Source organism: Centruroides vittatus, unplaced genomic scaffold (genome assembly GCF_030686945.1).
Source record: "Centruroides vittatus isolate TY-2023 unplaced genomic scaffold, ASM3068694v2 contig_549, whole genome shotgun sequence".
Classification (NCBI taxonomy): domain Eukaryota; kingdom Metazoa; phylum Arthropoda; class Arachnida; order Scorpiones; family Buthidae; genus Centruroides; species Centruroides vittatus.
The window spans coordinates 1198490-1221323 of record NW_027122325.1 but is presented as its reverse complement, the minus strand read 5'-3'; the positions used below and the strand labels follow the sequence as shown (position 1 = coordinate 1221323).

Genomic DNA, 22834 nt, shown 5'->3' with positions numbered 1-22834 from the left:
GTTCTCCCGTTAAGAGAACCCTTGTTAATAATGTTAATGAGCTGCATCTCTTCTCGCCTTTAATTAATTATACGAAAAACCTTTTAATGGAAATAAAGCTATCTATACATTTGGGAATTATTTAATTTTAATGTATTAAATTAAAATTTATTAAGAAAAGTGATAACATCTATTCAATTCAATTAAGAAATTCGAAGAAATTTATTAAATAGAATTAAGTAACTCATTTGAAAATAGTGAAACAAAATTAGTTTAAAATTAAAACCGTAGTAAATTTTCTTCTGATATTAGTAAAGTTGAATGATATTTAATACTATAATTTAAATGGGTAACATTAAAAGTATAATTTATTAATCATTAATTATAATTAATATAACTAAATCTGTAGAAATGACGATAATTATTAGATTAAATATAAGCTTATTATGATAACCTCGATAATGTTTTCCGTTGAAATTTAGTTCTAAATCCCTATAGATTGAATTAAATATTTAATATATCAAAGACATAAATATATAATACGTATAAATATATAAGATTTTAATGCATATATTTATTAAGTTATTGTCATACATAAAGCAAACTTTGTTATAAGACGTTGATAGACACGATAAAATAATCTTATAAGAAAGCTTTACATTAAAAAACATAGTTATCTTTTATGCTAATTTTATTATATTAAATCAATACAGAGAATTAATTTTGAAATATAACTTTGTGTAAACGAGGAAGAATGGAATTTGTATAAAAAATGCTACAGCGAGAACTATCTGCGTTAACTAAATATCTGTAAAAGATCCATAAAAGTACACTATCACTATAATGAGTTTAAAGTCTATAATGAATGCTTAATAAAGAAAAATTCTGATTTTTTAAAAAGAGAACGTAGAATGGCTTGTCTCCGTTATGTTGTATGCTTTGAAATTTGTTCCGAGCTCACAGTTGACATCATTCACTTATTGATAATCAATACAAGTTGTAAACTAGAATCCATGTCAACATTCCTTGACACTCATTGGTTTGCTACTAGGGTTAAACAGAACATTCTCTTGTCCGCTCACGTTTCTATTCAAACCATTGAACACAGAATAATATTAGCGAAGTAATTTCCAACTATACATTTGTGCGCAACATTCCCTTTGTTAAACTGTCGCCTTTCGGCAGTTAAGTGAGTTGTTGTGGAATGAGAGGGGAGACATATTGTATCTCTGAAGATTGCTATATTCCCTCGTGGCTATAGACTCCTATACAATAGAAACTAGTAAAGTAAGTTTACCGAACAAACCCTATTCAGTTAAAAGTGATTTTCACCTCTATTTAGATTTTATTGAAGGAACATTGAAGAACAAATTGAGTTTGATTGTAACGATTATTATTTTTTATTTAGTTTGACCTTTTTAATATAGATTTAACGATCTAAAGTGTTATTTAAACATTCAGTTCAAATATTAGAAGAAGCGGTGTATAAACTAAGATAATTAAAAAACCTGTATTTTCTCTGTGTAAGTAACTTATTAAAACGTCAATCATTCGACTTGAAAACTTAATTTAATTGCCTAATATTCTATACATAGAAACAGTTTCGAGTTAGAGAAAAATTACAATGTTAAATTAATGCATGTTTTGGAGAGAAAAATAATGCTACTCTGTACTTTCCCTTCATTTTCACTTTGTTATGATGGAAAAATGGGCGAGGTCGAACGAATATAATCATGATCCCATCCTCATTATGTTATTATCCGACTTCCTTGGGGTATTGGAAATTTGAAAAATTCGGATATTAAAATAAGTATTTGTTACATAATATTATTATTTGTTATTTCATGTAAGCACACTTAAATAAATTATTAAATTTTTAGATATAAATAATAATAAAAAAAACCTATTACTGCGGAACGAAAATTAAGACTATTTAGCCTCATACATTATTTAAATATTAGTATTATAATTATATTTTTACATAATTTTACTTTTTATACATCGCTATACGCAGGAATATCTACCTAAAGTTGGGTATAAATTGCACAAATAGGCAGAGTACTCGTCATATGCAAATAAAATTTATTCAATCTTAAGACAGCTTTACTCTTTAATAAGTAAAAGATATACAGTTATTACAAATATAAATTAATTAAATTACGTAAATATAATTTAATTAAGATAAATGTTACAATTAATGTTACAATTACGTTTAATTAAATTAAACGTAAAATATTATTACATTTAATTACATTAATCAGGCTTTTTATAGGTGAAAAATTATTGCATTTTATTACATTGAAGTAAAGGGACCAGAAATAAATACTGAAAAATTATTTAATACATTTTAATAAATTTATAGTTAATATTGTACTGTATAATACAAAGTATATGACTACTGAATTTACATCCAATAGATCTATAAAATTATCCTTGAATATTCATCTATAATATAATAAAAAAAATATGTTTCTTTCTCATAATTATTCTAATATAACAGAAAAATTAAAAATTGTTTAATAATTACAGCAATAATAATGGAATAATACAAACTCAGATCTGTCAGTTGAAATCTTCAAAACTTGAGGCATTCATTTTTATTTTATTCAGTATACGTGATCCATATATATATATATATAATTTATATAATGCATTTATCAGATCTAATTAATGTATAGAGCAATAGTTTCGAATAACTCGAACAAAAAAAAAAACGAATTGTATGCTGTTCTTTATACAACTTTTCATACAGCAAATACAATTAAATATCATTATATTTAAGAGCTTTGAAATAATTAACATTATAGTTTTATCGAATATTATTTAAATTTAATTGTTTAATCTTTATACTGACAATCCATACAATTTGTTTTAGTGAGAAGAATTATTTTTGTAAGGTTGAATAGTCTGTCTTCCTTTCAATAAACTTTTCAGCTGTCAGAAATAAATTCATTTTTTCGCCATCAAAATACGAATTAAAATCCAGAAACTATGACGTGGATATTTGATTAAAATTTAAATAAATAAATATATATATATATAGGGCCTATATATATATATATTTATTTATAATTAATTAATTAATTGATACGTAACATTTGCTTTTTGTTGTATTTGTTTAGGAAAACTGAAAAAAATCTAGTTCAGATTTTCCTTTACTTCCTACATGTTTAAATAAATTATCAGTAACTATTAAATATTATAAAAATTCGACGAAGGATAGAATAAGAGTGTTCCTTCTCTTCCTGTAAACACATTTTCCTCTGCTACAAATCATTAAAAAATTATTATTATTTTTATTTTAGAATTTTTAATTAATTAATTAATTAATTTTAATTTTAATTTATTTTTAAATTCGAATTAATTATGGATAAAGTTACAAGAAATAAATTATTTAAGCATAATTTAAAGAAAATTTATTTCTAGTTTTTTTAAAAAATAAAGAAATAAGATTTTAAAAAAACATTAAAAATATACTTCAAGAAAAGAAGAATAATTATTGCTATCATACATTTGACAAATATCAAATTCCTGAGACAAATAATAAGATATTAATAGCTGAAATCTTAATAAATCAGAGAAAAGTTTTTTTATATATCGAGAGATTAATCGTTACAAAATTTTCATGCAATTTCATAAGAATTATCAAGAAAAATGTCTTTAAAATCATTTAAGAATTTACAATATAAAAAAATTATTTAACAAATATGATGTCTTTAAAAGAATGTAAGATTATGGATAAAATTTTTCTATATTATAAGATTATTCTTTTCTAGGAAATAAAACTTTACCTAATAGTTTGAATAATTTGATTTAGAGCAATTTGAGGAATGTAAAGGATACGATTTAAGAAAATGAATAATTGAATGTAAAATGTAAAAGAATATTTAACTTGATGTCGAATATATTTTGATATTTTAAATCCAATTAACTTTGTTTTCATAATTTAGTTTGTTTTGACGTAAATAATTACCATAGATTTGTCCGAGGAGATCAGTGTTTGACAATTCTAGCAATTAATTCAGTATCAGTCATTAATTAGCCATTAATGCATTATCAGTTCGAAAAAATGTAGTTTGGAAAAGTTAACTCGCTTCTCTCTGGATACGTTATTAAATGTTCTTACAAAGAAACAATGAACTTTTTTCAGTACAATTTAAATGGATATTTTTCTGAACAGAAATAAATAATTATAAATTAATTTGACAAGCAAATCAAATAACTGAAATTATTTATTTAGATTTCTTAATTAAGTTTTTATAAAAGTTCAGTAGCCTATATTAAAAAAAGAAGAATAAAATAAATATGGCTTCTAAATAAATAATTAAAAAACATTAAATTTATGTATAACGAGATATTTTCAGACAGTTTCTCAAAAAATGTACTAGACTATTTTAAAATCTGTGTTTTCAAGACAGAATGTAGATAAGGCGAGAGTTCTAAACAGCATTTCTTCTCACATAAATGAGATATGGAAGATCTATATTTCCGATTGTCAATATTAAAAGATAGAAAAATACTAGTGAATAAATTTAAGAAAATTGGGTTGAGATTTACCTCGGGGAAATTTTCTGCTAGATAAAAGACCTTTATATTTAAATTTAATCAACTTATAATTCTGAGTTAAGCTAATGAAAAGACATCGATAATCTCTTGAAATTGTAATTTGAAAAAAGTTAGGATAATAATTTAATGAAATTTTGTACCAGTTGTCATTGCTTTACATTGTAATAATTCAAAATTAATTAAATGAAATTAGAGATATCGGTGAGACAATAAAGTGCACGTTAATATGTTGAAAAGCATTATACTATGTTATAAATTTTCTTCGATTTTTTAATAGTTAATATCAGATAAAATTAAGATCTGGCTAGTTTGTGCATTGGTTTAAAATCGGAAATTGTGTAAAATATTTCAGAATATTTAATTAAATATTAAATATCTGTATTGGGATAGTCGATGTAACTCTATGCCAATAATTCTTTTATAGGGAAGGAGAATAGTTACTTTTTAGTCTGTTTACATTCTAAGCAAAGATTTTTTTTTTTTTGAGTTTTTAACTGTCTTGTTTAGCTGGAATTGAATCTAAAATAAACTATATATTGATTACTTCACTTTAAGTTTAATTCTTAGTAGCCTACTTCATCATTATCAAGAGCTTCCATAAATTGTTTGCATACGTTGAGTTTTCTTCTAAATAAAAATTATCATCTAGTATAGATGAAAAGAGACGATATAGATTTTTCATATAAAAGAAAAATAACTTCTTAGATTTAAAATTCAAAAATAAATTTAACTCATATTTATAAATTAACATATCTTAAGAGAACCAATCTTCTCCAGGTAACAAAAAGTTGTATGGAATTCACTTTATATATATATATATATATATTTATTTATTTATTTATTTACTTTTATATGCTCCTTGTATGTTTTTAGAATATTATAATTAAGAAATTAATAATAAAAGAAATTTATTTCAATTTTTCATACTGCAATAGAATATATTGACGTCTTATTAATATGCTTTTAAAGTAGTTAAAGTTTATATTATATTAAATACATATTAGCATATATTTAAATAAATATGTTATAATGAATAAATTTAAATTACAAAAGTGACTATCACTGTATTTACTTTAAATATTTATATATAGTTTTGTATATATCAACTTAAGTAAATTATTATAAATATTGAAGTAGAAAATTACATAAAATTAAAATTGTGTATCTAAATAAAAAAGTAAATACTGTATATAAAAGATCGAAAAAGTTATTTACTTCTTAAAAAAATATATATTTAATATAGTTTATATAAGTAATATTTATTGTCTACTATTATTGATTACATCAATAAAGATGAATTCAGCTTCACAGGAAATGAGACGAATGAAAAATATTATGTATTATTGAATCAATTGCTGAGACACCAATTTTTGAAAAGAAGTTTAATTCAGTAGGCCAATGAAATAGACTATTGTCGTTCGAAATGAAGATGGTCGTGCGAATTGATTATAGAAAGAGTCAACGTCTCAAGTTTACAACTGAATTCTGAGAAGTTAGGATAACTAAAGAAGAATTTTATTTGATTTTTGCTATGGTAATAAATGTTTCACAGTCATATAATTATTCATATATTAATAATAATATTATAAAAGGTGAGTAGATTAAAATGGTCTATTTTTTATTGTTATAGTTAGAGATTGTGAGTATTTTCTGTTTCTCTCTTGCATTATTATCATAGAGATTTTCTTTGAATTTATTATGTTTGGTTATAATTCTAAGAATTATTCGGAATAAAAGAATTTTATAGAACTGTAAAAAATTCAGGACTGAAAGGATCCTTATTAATTGAGCTATATCTCTAAAACACGTCAATGAAATTAGATCATTATATATAGACAATAGGTAAATTAATTATCATTAATTTATCTATTGTGATAGTATATTTATATGTTGTACTCAATAAATGGGTCTATTTAATGTCAATTAAATGTAGTATTGTATTAGCACAAGTAGCAATAAGTGATTATAATTATACTGTATATTTATATCGATGATTGGGTAGACGAAGCGGTATAAGCATCAACCGAGAGGGTTTTGAATCTGGATTGGCCTAGGTATAGCTCGTGGCTGAATTGATCCTTCCAATTATCATGTGTCCATTATGGGCTATTCAAAATATGTAATAGATAAGGAAAAAAAATGCCTCTAATGCCTACAGACTGAAAGAGTTAAAATTAAGGTAATAAATAATTAATTCTCCTTTTGAAGGCAAATTTTATCGTTATTTTTTCCAAGAATTTTATCCATTTCATATAAGAAATAGGTTATCATTAGTGTAATTACATTTCTGAATAAATCAATAATAATATAAAAATAATTAATAGAATAATATTTGTTAAAATTATTACTAGATTATTTTATTAAATTATTTTTATTTATGTAAACATAGCATCTTATTAAAATTTTATTTTATACCATTTAATTATTCTTCAGTGCCTTTAGTGCTTTACTATTTTCTCTCGGATTGCTTACTTTTTATAAACCGCGATTATAAAACATCAAATTGAATTTTACAACATTATAAGAAGCTTTCCGATTAAAAATTTTATGAACATACAGCTCAGATTTTATTTTGTTTCTTTCTGTTTTAATTTTTTAGGGGTCTTTCCATCCTGTGAATAGTAAAAACGACTTTTTACTAAGCTCATTATGAGTTTGTCTACATGAGATAGGATCCAAAATTTCCAGTACAGACCGCACACGAAAATCTCTGAGGTTTTCCAAATGGACTCGAACACAAGTTCGAAGATTGAAAGGCTCAGCTATCCAGTCATTGCTCAGATTTTATTATAACTATTAAGTTTGATGCAAAAAATTCCCTGAATAATGTTCTAAAGTGCGTCAAATCAATAAATTTTTGAAATATTACAATCAAATCAATCTCAAGACTACCGAATAAAATTACCGACTTGTCAAGATTTCAAATGTATAACTTAAATAACCTTTTAAAAAGTATTGTTAAAGAACAAAGTGAAAATAAGGAGTAAAAATGACTTCCTTATATTAAAAAATATCATTATAAAATCTAATTTATACAATTTATATTGGTTGCTTTTTGTCAGTAAAAACGCTCTCTTATTAAAATATTGTAAAACAATTAATGTAACAAGAATATTTAACAAGGTAACAGGAATTTAACATTATTTGAATGATTTACTAATAATTATTATAATTATAAATTCTGGCAACTATAAACAGATGAAAAATAAATAATAATTTACTTAAAATTAAATTTAAAAAATTATTTAATAGTTAAAAAGTAGTCACCATTTCTATTTTTCGTTAAAAAAATGGTTAAATTGATGATAACTGATCCAATTAGAATAAATTAATTATTAAGGAAATGAATATAATAGCTTCCTTTACAAAAGAAATCATAAATTGTAAACACGAAACTGAGATGACATTTAAATCCTGAATTATATCCAGTATTTCCATCTTACTAACTCGCTGTAATTTCATCTAATTTCGAACGTATCAGCGATTTGAAAGTTTTAATACCATACAAGAGATTAATTTAATTTTACCTCTCAACTGAATTAAAAATTAGACGTAAGTAATCAAATAATTAAATTTGGTCAGACGAGTAATAAATAAACGTTAAAAATGCAATAGATGTATGTCAAACAATTGTCTCTTTAAATTGCATCTTTGCTTCGTTCAAATATTTGTTTATGCTGATAAAGAATACTAATGATCTCCGCTCGAAATTTTATAACCTATTACGAAAAGTTATTACATTGTTGTTTTAAACTGTAAATATTCATATTTATTCTCCTTTAGAAATATTTTATTTTTTATTCCAAATGGAAAAATATTCTTCATAAAACCAGATATTAAATAAAAAATGAATTTCTCTTTTACAGATTTGTAAATTTTAAGCCTTAGGGCAAACCATAAGTTGTATTATAGTAACAAAAATTATATTTATTTCCACGTCAGAAAGAGTAAAATGAATAAAATATCTTCTAATATTAAAAGATTTTAAACTTATGACAGATTTTTCTCATATTTCTGCTTAAAGAATGGTATTATAAGCTACTAACGTGTGATATATATTTTTCTGTTTTCATTATTGTATTTTGAAATTTTGATTATTTAATGTTTCTAAATATTTTAGATGGGAATTGCTATTCTTAAAAATTCGAATTGAATTCTATAAAGTTAAAAGATGTTGTAGTTAAAGCATTGAAAATTTATATGACGTTTTGAAATCGATATTAATGATGTCAAGAAAATTTTCAGTCGGAAGTTTCTCTAATAAATTTTTAAAATTATTAAATTGAATGCAATCAGGAAATTGTCTTAATGTTGAAATTTTGTTGTTTAATAAATATTTTAAAACAGATTACTAATGGAGTTACTTGCTTTGCTGATTTAGATTATCAATCTAATTTGCCAGAGTTGATTGAATGATATCGCTTGTTTATCTTGTACCTTGTTTATCAATGAATTAATTATTTAAGTTCAGAACTCAAAAATTTGATAAAATAAACAATTGTTTTGTTTTTAATTTCTCGTTATTATTAAATTTTAAAATAAAAGTAAGGTTTTGACTTTACAACAGAAATGACATATTTTGCGAAATATATTACTATTTGAATTATCTTAACATTTAAGTTACGTGGAATACACTTAGATACGAAAATCCCTTAATTCGATAACTGCTCTTTTAAAGATAAAGGAATTATCATTGAGAAAAGATGGTTTAATTATATCTCTTGAGCTGTTTATGTTGTGATCTTGCATAAGGAAAGAAGATTAATGGAAGGAAGATAGCTGTCAGTGATCCCAAGATAGGTACTATTATCCATGTGATCTTAAGAGCACTTCTGACACTTGAGAGTCTGTTCGATGTAGGTCTATGCAGTATATCTAGAAAACACGATGCAAACCTCGTAATTCAAATCGAGTTTACCGTTCCCAATGCAGTTTTTAATTTGAATATTCGTAATAAATTTCTCCTTAACTTTTATGAAGTGATTACTAAAATGTTCTTAGAAAGACTTCATAAAAGTTAATCTTTCTACTCCTTATCTCCATAAAATTTAGAGAGCAAATAGACAGTTTGAATTTGTAACTTTCGAATTAGAAGTAATTGTAATTTAACATTTAATAAGGAAACTTGAATAGCTATAATACAGAAGAATTTCTCGAGTAATTTCAAGGAGTTAAACAATTAGATCCAAAAGGGCGTTAACTCTCGTCTTGGAACAGTAACTTGTATCGAACGATCAAGGTCTTGTAACATGTTCATTGGCGTAGGTAACAGCGCACTTATAGAGTAAACGGTGATGATGAAAACGAAAATTAATGAATAACTATGTCACTATGCAAATGATAATGGATTTATGTAAATTCGAATATTCACTGAAGCTCCTTTTTCCATATTCACTGAAGCTTTTTTTTACTGGAAAGATTAAATTCCTTTAATAGCTTTATTAAATGTTCAAACCTGTGAATTCATTTTATAAGATTATTTTGAAATAAATAAATAAACATATTTTAAAGTTGTTGATAATACATAGATATTGTTTATAAATTTATTTTAAAAAGTAAGACTGAAAGATATAGAGAACTTGCTTAATGCAATGAAAATAAGGAAAAAACCATAACAATTGAAAGTTCATGAAAACTGCATAAAGAGTATCGAACTCACTAAAAATTTTAATTTATTTTCTTAATTATTTTTAAGATTATTAAAGTGAATTAATTTTTATTTATATCAAAAAGATATATTTGAATTTTTCTTCTTTTCTAATTTAATATTTATAAAACTCATTACCTATATTATAATACTTTAATGCCACAAGCTCTTCCACTAAGACATGTTTGAAGAGCCATTTTCTTTACAGATAAATGAATAATTCTATTCATTCTTAAATTAGTATTTATTTCAAATACTTTAGTTTAATTATTTATTTGTTTGATTAGGTTATAAATAAGAATAAATTTATATCGTCTTATTTTAATTAAACAGAGTTCAATTGCATCTTAAGTAATTTGATGTAAAAAATGATTAATTATTATATATTGTATAATAATCTAATTAAATATATTTATGACACGAATATTTATAAATCATTGCTTATTTTGTACTTAGAAAAGATTAAAAGCAGATGTAAATTAATATTTTTCTTTTGAATAAATTTTCTAATTATTTATTTTTAAAAATAAAAAATTTAGAAGTTGCCAATAACTTAATTTATGTCGGTTTTTAAATATAAATTTTCTCTATTAATTTTAAAGATATTAATAAATTAATTAATTAGTATCTTAGCAATTTTTTAACGTGTTTATAAATTTAGTGGTTGAAATTTTTGAGTATTTTGTACTGCTTCGTTCTAAAGATTCGAATATTTAATCTATGTTTCAGCACTATTATAAGGTTTATTTGTTATATTTATGTAATTAAATAAAAGTATAATTAAATAGGAAACGTATAATTATTAAAAAATTGATTATTATATAAAATTCTCTTCTCCTTTTACATTTTATATCTATTTTATATAATTTTAATAGAGCTAAATATAAAGAAGCTTATGGTTTGTCAAGCTTTCTAACTATTAAAATTACTTTATAAATCGAATGTATAACTAATTAAAAATTATTTAAAATGAATTATATATCATAAATGAAAATAACAAATAAAAATTTGGAAAAAAAAACTGACCGAAACGCAAGATGGTTACAGAAGAGGAAAGTCAACAAAGATTTATTCCTTCCACAAGTTAAAATTGGTGGATAAAATAGGAAATTTAATAATAAAAAATAAATAAATAAAGACAGAGAAACTTAGAGTTAGAATTAAATATATATGATAGAATTGTGTGAAAGAACGTGTAAAAACATTATGAAATTATGAAACAAAAGCGTTATGAAATATAAAACTATAAATATATTTCAATAAGTTAAAAATAGAAGATAGAATAAGATGAAATTTGAGAATATAAAAGTAAAATAGCAGCTAAAGGAAGAAAGTATTTTATTACTAATAATATATATGTCTTTTATAGATAGAATAATTAGAAGAGCGAAAAAATTAAAAGAAAAAAGATTGGTATGATGGATGACCTTTACAGAAGACGTAATGATAAGGAAGAACAACTAAAATACAACAGATTTGAATGTATGGAAGTGAAGATAGTAAGGGATGTTAGATTTAGAGAGGAAATGGAAACATCTGCAATATCAAAGATGAAAATTCAAAGAAGAAATAAGGTAGAAAGTTGAAAAAAGAAATGATGAAAGAGGTGAATGAATTCACAAAATATTTAGGTTGGGAAATAATTTAAATTTGTAGAAAAAAATTTCAAAGGCAAATTCTATTAAAATTTATGAAAAATTCTATTGAAATATTAATCATACAATATAAAATAAAAATTCATTATGTATACGACATATTATATTTCAGTATTAATGTATACAACGGAAACATGGACTATGACAATGACAGAATAGAACAGACTTTAGACAGCCAAGTATTATGAAAAATTCCAGAAGAGACAAAACGAAGAAGAAAAAGAAAAAAGAGGATTCACGAATGAATGTGAAAGAAAAAGCACTAAAGAAAAAAACTGGGAGAAAAAAATCAGGATTAAATGGTACGAGCAATGTGAAGAGAATGCAGGGAGATAAAATCCCTAGACGGATGCTACAAGTGAGTCCGAGTGAAATGATCTAAAGGACACCCAAGGACGTCTTCTGGATGTGGAGAAAAACAAAGACACAGAAAGAGAAGAAAACAGAAAAGAAAAAAATAAGATTAAAATTATCCGGGAAGAAAAATGGCAAAAAAAGTAATCAACTAGAATAGCAACTAGTTTGACTTTTAAATCAAAATGAATATAAAAACATAAAAAATAAATAAGAAATTTTACTTTCGAAATTATAATTTTATTTATATTTTGTTTCCTTAAATTCAATAATTTTTAAAATATTTATATGAAGTTAGTCATACACACTTGCAATAATGCTTATTACTTTATCTTTACTTGCAATAATGCTTATTACTTTATTTACTTTATCTTTTTCATCTGCATTTTACAATCGTAATTGTTAATAAATGAAAATAAAATCTTGTTTATAAATTACTTTAATACAAAAAAATCACAGATTTATTCAATTTTAAATCTATTTTTCTATATTATATTTATAAATTAATGCCAATTATACTCACTGATTTGTAATCGTATAATTCTATGTTCATTTCTGTTAGATATACGTCATTTGTTTATAAGTGAAAGTTTCTCATAATATTTGTTTATTAAATATAACTTTATAAATACAACAGTAATTAATTTCTCAATTGATAGGATAATCAATATTTATTATATGTAAAGTTCCGCTGTATTAAGAAAGAATTAGAATGACTTAAATATTAATTGCTTTAAAGTATTTTATTAATAATAAGTAATTTTATTAAGCAGTTTAAAGATATTTTCAAAACGTGTATATTTGTGTGTATGTGTTTTACCTGGAACCGTATAAACCCAAGAGAGTTGCACGTAGTTTTTCTTAATGGCTTTTATGTGTAACAATAAACAAGCCTACTTTTTTTTACTTTACGATATATGGGCACTAAAAAGGCCTTTTTTTCATGCCAGTTAGGAGCTAGGCCAGGTCCACATGGGGCAGGTTGCATGATAAAAATCTGGGCTCGACATATTTGAAATATATTGCCCATGAAATATTCCTGAGAAGCTGTTATTTCGAATTCGATCCCGGATCCTTCAGAGCCTCGGCCATCTGGCCGCCATAAGTCTACTTTGGAAATGAAAACATGCAGCATATCGAATTTATTTATTTTTCTATTTTTCTACTTGTAAAACAAAGTTTTTCCACTTACAAGTTTTAAATATATTCTGATTGATTTGAATAGACGTTTTAATGTATTTAGCCAGAGTTTGATATCGTACAGATATACGAATAGTTTGATAATTTGTATAGAATAACACGCTTCGTTTAATATATTTCGATTGATTTATTTGGTTTATTTTATTTATTTAATAATAATAATAATAATAATAATAATATATGTAATGTAAAATTAATAAAAATTTTTTTAAAACATCTAGACCTTTGTGATAGTTTCCCTAACATTACAGGATGTTAGGGAAGAACCTAATTGCATTTCTGATTGTCAAAAAAGTGAAATTTTCGAGCATAAAAATAAAATTTTAATAATGATTTTAAATTTTATTGACTCGTGACTTGTTAGATTTTTCGAATCGCTGGAATTACTCCTTCAATTATTACATTTGGTTAAATTATTTTTGGTGGAAATTGAGTTACATTCTTCATGTCCAGTGCATTTCAACATGCTACATTCTCCGTGTTTATAAAACCTAATATTCTTAAGATAATTGCCGTAGGAATCATAATTCATTATTATTTAAATACGTAGTATAGAAGACGTATATGCAAATTACTACATATAGCTATTGATATCATAATTGTATTATATCACATTATACTATATTATACTAACTAGTTATTATGCATAGTAATGTATAATAGCTAGTTAGTACATGCACATTAATGTTATAATAATGTATACATATAGGCCTACACATACATATATATATATATATATTACTTCTAATAATTCTGTCACCAAATATTCACAAATAAACATATTATTATATTATATTTCAATATATGATCTCTATAAAAAGTGGTGTACAATTTACATAGATACATATTTATTCATGTATTGATTTAGTAAAACTAATATTTTCATATCAACGTTTATTTCAGATAATGTTGAATAAATGTCTTTATTTCTATAAGATATAAAATTTACTGGGAATTCAGCAGATCTCATTAAAGCATAGACGAAATGAAATAGGTTACCTGATATTATTTTCATCACTTATATTTCATTTCAGTGTTTGGTAATCAAGAAGTACAGTACTTCTAATAAAGATTATTCAATTCAAACTTAATTGCATTATTAATTAAATAAATGATTTTGAAATAATAGCAATTAAAACATGGTTGACTTTTATTTCCTATTGGTAATATAATATTATTTGTAAGTTTTGATAATGAGATAAGTTTGTAAATGATTGCTTTATATTAACAGAAGTTAAAATTAAATAAATTCTGTTTTCGCCATCTTCTATTCATCGAATTGTCAAACCGAATCTATAAATTTTAGATTATAATACAATAAAATTGTATTTGTGTGCTTTTTGATATTTGTATCATACATGTGATGGTCAATTACATTTTAATTGACTATCACATGTATCAAAAGATTGTTACATTGATTACAGCTACAGCTACAGATTACAGCTCAATTATGCTCGGAACTGTTGTAAATACATAAAGTGTCATTTAATATCAATGATGTCAACCGACTGAAAGTTATTGCATTCCTAATTATATATTAAACCCTTTGAAAAGAAGTGATTACCAATACATATTTTAATGTTATAATATTGTATAAGAGAAGTAAAAATGCTAATCGCGGATAATAAAATTAAAAATTGATGTGGTGAAGTGTACGTCTCGTCAATTATATATCACATAACTATACAGTTTGACGGATGTAAATCATAATTTTTAAATATCTTTTATGAGACTTTAACCTTTATTTTCATTATATGGAAGGTCACATTCTTAAAATGATTGCTGTGATATTTAGTCTGCACATAACATTAAATATAATTATTGTTTATTATTTCAATAAACCCGTACAAATAGTTGAATAATTTATATTTATTGATTTTAATTTACATGTATATAATTTGAGTTTATATGAGATATAAATGTTAATTCTATGTATATATATATATTTGAAATATTCTATTACGATTTTGTTAAATAGATTAAATAAGATGTTAATTTAATTATTTATGAATGATGATAAAATATATATTTTGTGATTAAAAATATTTAAAAAATTAATCTAAAAATTTGTAATTATATTAAAATATTAACTTTAATTAGTGAATTATAATAAAATAATTAAAATATTTACTGCTAATTAAATATTTAATGTCACATAAAGATATTTAATAAACGATATATCTTTTGATTATATAATAATAAAATTATATAGGGTAAATCAGAAACTGTGTTAATCTATAGGAAATTTTGGGGTAGTTAATAGTCTAGTATTCATATCATTAGTTTAATAATACAATTTAGAAAATAAATAGTTTTCTTTCTAATTTTAAATAATCATTTATTCATAAAATTTTTCTCAATTCAATATATATCTTCCAATAATCATTAATTCCATTTTTAGATAAGTAGTTAATGGTTAGTAAAACTCTTTAAACCTATTAATAATAACCCTCTATTATCTCGGATGGATATTATGGTTTCATTTAAGTCCAGCCAATTAATGGCTATTTTTCTGAAGGCATTGTTCTTTAACGATGTTACTTTTTTCTTTCTGAAAATAACATTGGTTTATGTCATATAGATTGATAATATCAAAAATTAGGCATTTTAATTATAAATCATTTGCTATATTTTTTAAAATCAAACTGTTTAAAGCGATCCATTATAACTTAATAGTAATATAGAATATAAATTGTAAGATTTTTTAAGGAAATAATAATGCAATAAATTAATTATTACTTTTAAATTATCCTTAAAAAGTTTTTAAAATTATAATAGACCATTAAACAAATACTTAAATTTATGAAAAACATTTTAAAGAACTTTTATTCCAGCTTTTTTATTACTAGAATGTAGGAAAAATTTTAAATATTTTTAAGTTTTAAGTATAAAATTATTATGTACTTTGTCACATTCGAATAACACACAAAAATATAATATAACATACGTATATATATAGACTCAATTAGAAATAACAGTAAACCCAAGGATTGTTAATAATGCGATCAATTCGCTTCAGTTTAGTTACTGATTACTCTTGAATTGCTATGATTATATTAGCTCTTGGTAACCTATATACCAATAGAATGTCAGCTTAATTTTAACTAGCTGCCAACTGATTATTTCCTAACAAAGATTCATAATCTTTCAACCATCTTTCGATTTCCTTATAAAAATTGATCGATTGGGTGCTTGGATTTCTACGAGAATAAACAACTCAATTTCTTCCTCGAACATTTTTCGGATCCTAATAAATCATTTAGCCTAAATTAAAATGAATTCAGGAACTAGATAAAAATTTTAAACGTACCCAATGCTTTTACTGATACAGAACGGTACTTTTATATTTATAATAAATAAACGAATAACTTAAATAGAGAGTTTATACGTTATGCAATGTAATTTTAAAAAGTATAAACTTATATATTGGATAATATTTTAATTAAGCCAATTTTAAACAAGGCAATAAATATTTATCCGCATTAATTTGGCACGTTGCATTATCTCACAATATACTTTTAATTCTGTGTGATGTAAATTTACTATTCTTGACGAGTGTGACAAGCATTGAAATGCTTTCTCTAAAACGATCATTTTTAATTAGCTAAATGTAAAATAATGTACTTTTCTGCACCTATTAGCAAAAATATATTTCCTATAGATAATTATGTTGATTAATGAATCTTAACACAACTTTAGTCCGTCATTGGAACTAAGAGTAATTAATATTCATGATGCATCATAACGGCTTTTCTAATTTAATAAATTTGTAAGAAAAATTAAACAATAAAGAAAATAATATTTGTTACTTAAATATATTCAACAATTTTATTAGTTCATTAATAAATTATAATAAATAGAAATTACTTCTAATTAGATTTTTATCAGAAAGTCTATTAAAAATATGAAAATTAATTATATTTAAAAAAAAATTTATAATGATTTTTTAATTACTTTTAATAACGTTTCTATATTAAAATTTGAATGAACTCATTAAAAATTTCCTCTTGAAAAATATCGATGATAAATTTAGTAAAGTTATCGATTGAAGTAAACTTAAGAAACGGCTTGGCTTAGTAAAGCTTCGGGTTAAATTTGAATGAAGAAGATTCGAATCAATTGCCCTCAGGATTCAACGAAAGATCTGAAGAGAGTAAAATCTAGTTTGTCAGCAGTTCTGAGGTTAAGAAGGTCAATTTAAGATCAATAAACTTCTACCGCACGCAAACTTTTGATCTATTAGTGGTTAAGCTATAACGAAATAAAAATTTGAAACAACCAGATAATCCCGATTACATTCTATTTAATAATAATGCAATTTAAATCAGAATTTGGCACAAGCAAATATTTTTAAAGTATAAAAAAAGCATACACATATATATATTTTCTTACAAATAATTTCTTTGATCATACTTTTAATTTTATTAACATAAAATAAAATAAAAAATTGATGGGTTATGAAAAGAAAATGTAACGAAAGAACCCAACATTAATTTTTTTTCTTTTTCTTTTTTTAAACCGCGATATTTGCCCAAAGGATACGACATGAAAGATACTTTTTCTGTAGAATGCTCTTAAATTTTATGATACAAACGCACGCACAATGTAGCCACTTTTATATGATTGTAACATTTTTCCAAGGCCAACGTAGCCTAAGGAAGAATCCATATATAATACACAGAAGGAAACAAAGAATCCACATTTTATATTGCTGCATAAAAAAGTGAATCCAGATATTTTTAAAAATTCATAAAAATTCTTTATATATGATATTGTCGCACAAGAATCCCGTACAATTAATCATATTACACAAAGAGAATCATTATAATAATTTTAAGGATGTGATCCAGTGGCGAATTATAGCTTCCAGGGCATAGAAAATAGGGAGGCCCTCTACATAATTTTACATCACAAAAGTCTAATTGCAGCTATGGAATTATTTATAAACTATGATAAACAATTTCAAAATTTATTCTATTTTTTATTTTCCCCAATTTTGGGGCGACGAGCTCGTGTCTCGATTACCCAGTGGGCAATCGGATGTGTTATAAAAATTGCTAATGACAAAATCTAAATTAGAAAATGAACTATTCTTGTGAATAAGAAGAAAATCTAGCGATTATTATTTAATTAAATGTAAAAGTAATTTCATATTTCTTTCGGAAAGAAATTAATAGTTTTATCGACTAAATGAAAGAATATTCACAATCGAGCATTAATTTTATTTTCGATATTTTTTGGAAAAAAGTGCTGTATTATATTAAAACTTCAACCGTTCGGAATAAAATTTAAATAGTTCGTAACACCAGATGTAATTTTCTCATCATGGTCGAAAGATAATTCATTGAAACACAAATTACTTGAATAATTTATAAAATATTTTCGAAAAAATTCGCATATTTTGTATTAAAATCACTTTTAATCAGTTATAATTAGTAAATATAAGTATATATAATTTATAAAATTGGTTATTCGACCGTGATTTACATTTAAAAAAAATGTATTTAAGTACGAAATTCTAATCATAAAAATTAATTTATGTTTACAGATGAAAAATATTAAATTTATTTATATTTAATACATCATAATTTAGTAAAAAAATATACAAAAATTAATATATAAACGATCAATTTTTTTTTATAAATCGAAATTTTTAAGTAAAAATTTTTAATAAAATTTTTGATGGATCGATTTATTTTTTTTTTCATAAAAAAAAAGAAAACAAAAATAAACAAATTGAAAATGACGAAAAATGTACTTTATTAAAGCAAACAGTTCAAAGAGAATGATAATAAAAACGTTGAAAAATTAATTATTTTTAGCATCATTAATTTAATTAAATTTTTTTAAAGTAGATAAATGAGTTTATATAATGGTAAATAAGTTCCATGTAAATTATTTCTAATTATCATTACCCATTGATATTTATTATACAATAGACTTTAACGTTGTATTGTAAAAGTTTAAAATAATTGTAAATTTAAACTAATTAATATAATTAAACATACATTAGTTTATTTAAACGGATTCACTTTGATAATTAAACGTTATAATGCAGCTATATAGTCTCTTGAATTATCTACATTTATATATTGTATACGCACGAAAATAGCTTTAGTAAATTATTAAATATATGTATAATTTATTTTTAAAGTAATGATAATAATAAAATCCCTATTTAAGTTAATATAATAACAGTTTTTTCCAGTATTTTTATTATTATAAATATAAAAGTTTTCTTCGATTTGAATTATTATTAAAAATATATTTAAAAAATTAATTGAATTTTAAAATATAAAACATTATAAAATACATTTTTTTTCATATGGAAAGGATTAGAAATTTAATTGTAATTAAGTAAATTTTGAGCATTAAAATTCTCAAAAGAATTATAAATTTTTTTGTATTATTTATTTACCAAATAAAAAATTATAATTGTTAATTTAGAAATTTATAATAATTGTCATCATAATTATATTCAATTAAACTTTACGTTACGTAATGATATTTAATTAAGTAATTTAATTACGTTCAATATCTTTGCTAAAAGTTGTCATCATAACATTGCTTAATTGTTATCAATTTCTCAATAGAAATGTATGGAATGATTCTATTTGTGGTAATTGCGGAGCCGTTCCCTTTACTCCTCTTTTATAACAGGTTTTATGGAAGGGTGGTCGTAAATATATCCAAAAAAAAACATTAGTTGTTGCAGATGATTACCGCATGTGTTAACAATGAAAATAATCTTTATGTTACCTTCGCTAGATGCAAGGATTTTTTAATGGGAATTAAGGGAAAAAAATGATTATTTACAGCTATCAGATTAATGATAATCAAAATTGTTATCTAGTATTTTGTAAAAATCCTTTTTAAACTTTTTTAATTATTTAAATTGTTTAAAAGTTAACGCCGACTTAAAATTGAGCCATTTCACTCCAGTAATTAAGAGATAACGATCACAAAAACAAGTTTTGTATTATTTTACTTACTTAAATAGGTTTAGCATTTAAAAAACATTGCCTTTAACTAATTTTCACTTTAAATTTGTTTAAATTAAAAAAAATATATAAATATATATATTTAAATGGAAGGATATTAAAAATTTCATCAACCTGTTTATTAAATTATTAATAAACCTTTAAATATTTGAATAATTAATCAAAAATTAAGGAATGTATTTTTTTTTTTTTTTTTTGGTGTGTGTATTCTTAAACAGAATGATTTTGTTTATTGAAAAGTTTGTATACATTTAGTTTAAAATGTGTTGTAAATTTGTTTAAATCAATAAAGGAATGAAAGTGGCAGAAAATTAAAAATTAACAAGGTGTAGTCATTTCTCTAATTTAGTAGCGCATTTGCTAATTATCTCATTGGATACTTGGCAATAGTGGTTAATGACACTTCAAGTACAAACAGATGATAGCAGTTGTGGAAGAAACCACAAGGGAAGGAGATTTTTCTATAAAAGAAGATGATCATTTGTTCGAATTGAATCTACTGACAGCTGCGCACTTTAAACGTGAGTAGAAAAACTTATGAAATTGGGCAAATATTGATCCAACTGCAACTCTCTGACGTATATTGGATTGCAAACTAAGGAAACATCAGATCTCGAATCGGTAATGGTTCATTTGTATTAAATTTTAATATGTAAAGCATTCCTTATTTACAGAATCTTTTATAAATATTTATTGAAGTTCGCATCACTCGCAGGATAATTTATGACTTTTATTTTATATTTTTCTCACAAATAAATTATCATATAAATTCAAGATTTTGTCTGAATACAAAGAAGCTACTTTAATCATTTTACAAAAGATGTTTTTCACCATCAAATTGAAACTGTTTTTATATACCAACGAATTTATTAAATAAATAAATAAATATATATATATATTTTATTAAAAAAATTATTTAAATTCACAAAAAACTTTTCAAAATTTTATACGTATAAGTTCTATTATTTATATTGTATTCTGAACTATTTCGAGTGATATATTATTAAAGTTCAATCCTTTAAAGTTTATGATTATTATTATTATTATTATTTTGCGGTTTCATTCACCTACTTTATATTGTAATATGATATTTAAACGTTTATTAATCTTAATAAACTACAGTATATTAAAATAATATTTTGATATTTACTCCTTTTGAAATTTTAGACTTTCAGTTATTTGCATAATAATTATGATATGGTTTCTAATTGAAAATTATAAAATTTTCAGATTTAAATGATTAATTTTAAAATTTATACATCCAAGGCTTGAACATTAAACAGTTCTGTCATAAAATTTATTAATTTTAATTAAAATATGTAATTAAAAAGTTTTATATTTGTAAGAAATCTTAGAGTGTGTATTAATGGCCAGGTAAATTGCTTTACTGTCGCTTTTATTTACGCATTAATCTACATTTTACAACATAAAATAGCTTATATATATAAAAGAAAATAAAGATTTTAACAGTATAATTGTATTAATATATTTTTTCCATTGTATTTTATTGTATTATTTTTAAATAGTTTCAATCAAATCTTATAAAAATTTCAAAATTTCTAACTTCATCCGTTATTTTGGCCATTGATCGTATGATATTCACGTATAAAGATCATTATAAGGGACATAAATAGAGTAATTATTATTTTAATAATTCATTTAACAAAAAAACAATATGGTAAATAATGATATAAATAATTCAAGAAGAGATTAAGAACACATTTAGAAAACATCTGCGGTTTATTGGATTGAAATAATGCCCAGATAATTTTTTAAAAGAATATTTTCTACATCAGACAAAGTTCTTTAAAAGAAAATATTCTTGATAAAATTACAGGATATTTAAGGAAGCTTAACTTACCGCTTCGTAAAGTAAAACAAGTCAGTACAGCAATAATAAATCTCTCAGCTTGTCTAACCAACAAAGCATAAAAAAGTATTTAGTTATAGTGCCAAGCTTAAAATTACAAGGCGCCTGACATAAATAGAGACATTTGATAGTGTATAAATGATGCTAACAAGATCTATGATATGAATTTAATACGATATACTTATTAACGCTAGGCACGAACTCGCTTCTCCTTTTTTCACCTTACAATGAAACTTACTAAGGATACGAATTTAGAAACGTAACTATTAAGAATATTTCTTTTATACTAAATAACAAACATAAAATGATAATCATTGATAATTCTCCATTTCTGCGTAATTTTAAATTATACTTTTTAAATATTTTATAAAATAACTATAGCATTTATATATGTTTAAAAGTTAAAAAAATGATTTTAAAATGATTTTTTAAATTATAATTAATGGCAAATAATTAAAATTATATTTCGTAAACGTGAGCGACGTTAGAAAGGTGATGCTGCCATCTGTGGAAAGGAAAAGGTAATTTTTTTAAGTTAAAAAATGTAAATTATTAAAATTAA

The 22834-nt window shown here is 23.3% G+C and overlaps 2 protein-coding genes across 2 annotated transcripts in view; both read right to left on the bottom strand.

Moving 5' to 3' along the window:
• Window positions 1–22303, bottom strand: part of LOC136978681 (protein turtle-like) — a 90264-nt gene extending 67961 nt beyond the window's left edge. The window contains exon 1 of the mRNA XM_067274432.1: window positions 22264–22303. The gene's annotated coding sequence lies outside the window, so the exon portion shown is untranslated. The remainder of the gene's footprint in view (window positions 1–22263) is intronic.
• LOC136978699 (protein FAM50 homolog) overlaps window positions 1–22834 on the bottom strand; it is a 335477-nt gene that overhangs the window by 181087 nt on the left and 131556 nt on the right. The window lies entirely within an intron of this gene.